The sequence below is a fragment of the Lontra canadensis genome, unplaced genomic scaffold, assembly GCF_010015895.1.
Source record: "Lontra canadensis isolate GAN:19392208 unplaced genomic scaffold, GSC_riverotter_1.0 scaffold2, whole genome shotgun sequence".
In the NCBI taxonomy this organism is placed as follows: domain Eukaryota; kingdom Metazoa; phylum Chordata; class Mammalia; order Carnivora; family Mustelidae; genus Lontra; species Lontra canadensis.
Window position 1 is genome coordinate 65,405,148 of NW_022630996.1, and position 5,557 is coordinate 65,410,704.

Here is a 5,557-nt window from a genome sequence, read left to right on the forward strand (position 1 = left end):
CTATGGGTTTAAAATAAAGTCTTCATCTGTGTTGCTGCAGAAAGAATAGCTACCTTATGTTTTGTCATATTGTAGTGGATTATCTTTAATGAAGCATATATCCCCCAAAGCATTAGAGTGATATTTTGTGTTTGTCTTGGTCTACACTAATGCAGTGGTTTAGGTTTAGTGAACAGAGGAATGGATTTTGCTCTTAGTACTGTGCTGGCAGGTTTTCTTTCCTGAAGTTGTAAATGAAAGCAATTCACACACATTTAGAAGGAGACCTTTGCTATTGGTTTCAATAAGTTCTCACAGCAATAGTAATGCTAATGTCTTGGTTTCTGAAAAATTACAAGAGATTCACACAAAGAAAATCCTTTATGATGTATTTCTTTAAAACCAGAGTGCATTATGATTCAAGTTTGAAAAGGCAAGAATATCTATTTAATCTATCATCTATCATCTATCATCTACCTGTCTCCCCTTATTTCCATCTGTTGTTTGTTATAAAAAGAGTAGCATATTGTACCATTGTTCTGTATTTTACTTTGTCATTTAACAATATGTATGTGCTGAAAAATCAGCTGTGATTCTTTTGTTTCTTTTTTGTAAGTAATGAATATGTTTCTCCCATCTGCTTTTTCTTCCCATTATTTTGGTTTTCATGATTTTTACTAATTATTTCCTATTCATATTTTCATCATATTTATAAATATTTGGCTATTGTCTCTTCAAAAATTTTCAGCCACATTCTCTCTTTCCTTTCCTTCTGGGATTTCAATTATGTACAAATTAAGTGCTTAGTATTGTCTCAGATCTCAGACACTGTCATTTATTTCACTCTTCTGTTTGGATATTAATTATTAATTAATTAGTTATTTGACAGAGATCATAAGTAGGCAGAGAGAGAGAGGAAGAAGCAGGTTCCCTGCGGAGAGAGAGCCCGATGCGGGGCTTGATATTTTTATTATTAATTATTCAACTTCAATATTCAGGTTTACTGATTATTTTTCTTCTGCTGTGTCCAGTATGCTGTTAAGTCTATTGAATGCGTTTGTTAGTCTTTTTTTTTTTTTTTGGTATTTTTTGGTGCTAATATCTAAATTTATTATTTTTTGTTTGTAATTTATTTTTCCCCATCTATTTATGCATGTTTTCATATTTCCACTAGGTTTTGAAAGATGTTTGTTATGGTTGTTTTACTGTCCACATCTGATAATTCTAATATCTGTTTTATCTCTGGGTCTGCTTCTATTGACTATTTTCTTTCATTTTCTTCCCTCTTTGCATATCTTGTAATATTTTACTATATGCTAAATAGTTTTATAAAACAATATTGGAAACTCAGATAAATTTTTACTCCCAAAAGAGGTAACTCCCTTCTTCCATAACAAAGTATGTGTGCAGGGTTAAATCAATCTAATTTGTAGTTGAGCTAGGTCTGGGTTTTGTTGCAGCTTTATTTTCATTCAGTTCCTTCCAAAATATTTTGAGGGTGAGTTCAGGATTTAATTTGACTGGTTTTTATTATTCTATCCAGAATGGATTTTTCTTTATCCCAGAGTCCTACTAGAAAGAAACAAAGCTATGAATATTTCCTCTCTTAAGAAGAGCTCATCGGGGCACCTGGGTGGCTCAGTGGGTTAAAGCCTCTGCCTTTGGCTCAGGTCCTGATCCCAGGGTCCTGGAATCGAGCCCCACATCGGGCTCTCTCTCCGCAGGGAACCTGCTTCTTCCTCTCTCTCTCTGCCTACTTGTGATCTCTGTCAAATAAATAAATAAATAAAATCTAAAAAAAAAAGAAGAGCTCATCACATCCTGGAATTTATTGTTTTAGGTTTCTTTGTATCTTTGGCTCTCTGGTGTTTTGTGTTTTTGTTTTTTGTTTTTTTTAATTATAGTTTCAATGGCTTGTTCTCCTTGCGAGGGTCAAGAGCAATGGTTTCTGAATTAATCAGCTGGGTCCACTATAACAAAGACCAATGACTGATGGGCTTAAGCAACAGAAATTTATTTTCTCACTATTCTGGGACACAGAAGTCTAAGATCAAAGTGTTGACAGGGTTGGTTTCTTCTGATGTTTCTGCCCTTGGCTTGTAGATGTGTCTTCTCCTTGTCTTTTATACTTTCTTTCTTCTCTGTGTATCTACGTCCTAAATTCCTCTTCTTTTAAAATTATTTTATTATATTATTTTCATTTTTTTATTTTATTTAAATTCAAGTTAGTTAACATATAGTGTATTATTAGTTTCAGCAGTATAATTTAGTGATTCATCAGCTGCATATAACACCCAGCGCTCATAATATCAAGTGCCCTCTTTACCCCATCTCCCGTACCAATCTCCACTCCAGAAATCCTCAGTTCGTTCCCTATAGTTTAAAGTGTCTTATGGTTTGCCTTCCTCTCTATTTTTATCTTATTTTATTTTTCCTTCCCTTACCCTATGTTCATCTACTTTGTTTCTTAAATTCCACATATGAGTGAAATCATGCGGCATTTGTCTTTCTCTGTCTGACTTATTTTGCTTAACATAATACTCTCTAGTTCCATCCATGTTGTCGCAAATGGCAAGATTTCATTCTTTTTGATGGCTGAGTAATATTCCATTATATACACCCCCCCCCACACACACACCTCATCTTTATCCATTTATCTGTCGGTGAACATCTGGGCTCTTTCCATAATTTGGCTATTGTAGACATTGCTGTTATTAACGATGGGAGGCATGGGTCTCTTTGAATCACCATTTTTGTATCTTTTGGATAAATACCTATAGTGCAATTGCTAGGTCATAGGATAGCTCTATTTTTAACTTTTTGAGGAACTAAATTCCTCTTCTTACAAGAACACCAGTCATTTTAGATTAGGGCCCACCCTAATGACTTCATTTTAACTCACTGGCCCATTTAAAGACACTGTTTCTTTTCTTTTCTTTTTTTTTTTTTAAAGTTAAAGACACTGTTTCTAAATATGATCACATTCTGAGGTATTGGGAGTTAGGACTTCAACAAATAAACTTTGGGACAAGCACGGTTCAGCTCTTAACAGTCTCTTTGCAATTGCCTATCAATCTTTTAATTTTAATCTTTCCAAATCACTTTGTTTTAGGCGATTCTCTTATGTACATCATAAAATTGGATTTTACTTTGAATACTAATATGACAATACTTTTATTTATTAGATAAGTTTACCAAGTCTATGTTTGTTGATATGACTGAAATTTGATTCTAGGTTTATATTATAAATATACATATGTTTGTTAGTAAATATAAATATATATGTATGATATAAATATGTCAGTAAAATAAAGTTAGTAAAAATATATTTACTAACATTTGTTAGTAAATATATATATATGATATAAGTATATTATACATATGTTTGTTAGTAAATATGAAAATTGTATGAGAAGAGCATTTTTTTTTAATTTTTTTTATAAACATATAATGTTTATTATATACCAGGGGTACAGGTCTGTGAATCGCCAGGTTTACACACTTCACAGCACTCACCATAGCACATACCCTCCCCAATGTCCATAACCCCACTACCCTCTCCCTCCCCCCTCCTCCGGGCCACCCTCAGTTTGTTTTGTGACATTAAGAGTCTCATGGTTTGTCTCCCTCCCGATCCCATCTTGTTTCATTTATTCTTTTCCTAACCCCCAAACCCCCCACGTTGCATCTCCACTTCCTCATATCAGGGAGATCATATGAGAGTTGTATTTCTCTGTTTGACTTATTTCGCTAAGCATAATACCCTCTAGTTCCATCCATGTCATTGCAAATGGCAAGATTTCATTTATTTTGATGGCTGCATAGTATTCCATTGTATATATACCACCTCTTCTTTATCCATTCATCTGTTGATGGACATCTAGGTTCTTTCCATAGTTTGGCTATTGTGGACATTGCTGCTATAAACATTTGGGTGCATGTGCCCCTTCGGGTCACTACGTTTGTATCTTTAGGGTAAATACCCAATAGTGCAATTGCTGGGTCATAATGTAGCTCTATTTTCAACTTTTTGAGGAACCTCCATGCTGTTTTCCGGAGTGGTGAGAAGAGCAAGTTTTTTAACAATGACAATGACACCTGCTTTTTTCTTTTCTTTCTTTTCCTTTCTTTCTATATATGGATTTTTGGAATTCCTTAGAAGGCTTACATTTTTGTTATAGTGCTTACTTTTACATTAATACTCTTAAATAATATAAGTAGTACCCTTTATTTACCCTGTGACTATGATGAACAATGAATTTCGACTAGAAGCTTTTCTTTCCTCTTCCCTTTTCTCTCTCCTATCATTGAATTTTAGTCAATGGCATTTGTTTATTTGGTCAATGGTGTTGATATCTGTGCTTTCAAATATAGTAAAGCTTTGTCATTTAAGTAGTGTTTTTTTCCCAAGCCATAGCTTTATGAGACAGTGAAGGAATTTGTTTCCTTCCTCTTTCTCTTTTCACTAAAGTTTTATTTTGTCCTATTTTCATAGGCTTTTTAAATTTTATTTATTTATTTTTTTTGACATACAGTATTATGTAGCTATAAGAAGGATGTGACCAGGACATCTGGGTAGCTCAGTAGGTCAAGCTGCTGCCTTTGGCTCAGGTCATGATCCAAGTGTCCTGGAATTGAGTCCCGCATCAAGCTCCTTGCTTGGCAGGGAGCCTGCTTCTCTCTCTGCTTCTGCTTACCGCTCTGCCTACTTGTGCACTCACAAGTGCTTTCTCTCTCTCTCTCTCTGACAAATAAATAAATAAATAAAATCTTTAAAAAAAAAAAAAAGAAGGATGTGACCTTACCATTTGCAACAACATGGGTGGACTTAGAGGGTATTATGCTAAATGAAATAAGTTGTACTGAGAATGATAAATAATCATGTGATTCCATTCATAGGAGGAATGTAAGAAACAAAAGATATGAATAAACAAAAAAAATGCAGAATTAGACCTATAAATACAGAGGACAAATTGATGGTTGCTAGAGGGAAAGGGGTGGAGGTATGGCAAAATTGGTAAAGAGGAGTGGGAGATACAGGCTTTCAGTTATGGAATGAATAAGTCATGGGAATGAAAGGTGAAGCAAAGGGAATATAGTCAATGATATTATAATAGCATTGCATGGTTACAGATGGTAGTGACACCTGTGTTGAGCATAGCAGAAGGAGTAAAGATGTTGAATCACTGTGTTGTAAACCTGAAACTAATGTTACATTGTGTATCAACTACAAAAAAAAAAAAGATATAAAGTATTTGTCCATCTGTGTCTGGCTTATTTCACTTAGCATAATGTCCTTGTGGTTATAGGTTCATCCATATTGTTACAAATGCCAGGATTTCCTTCCATTTTAAGACTGTCTAGTGTTTCATTGTAAGTGTATACCACTTTTTTAAAAAAATTCTTTCATCTCCTAGTGGACCTTTAGGTGCTTCTCTTTGCTATTGTTAATAATGCTGCAATGAACATGGAAAGGCAGATGACTCCAAGATGCTGATTTCAACTCCTTTGTATATGTATATTTGGAAGTGGGATTACTAGATCAAGTCATAGATATATTTTTTAATTTTTTGAGGAA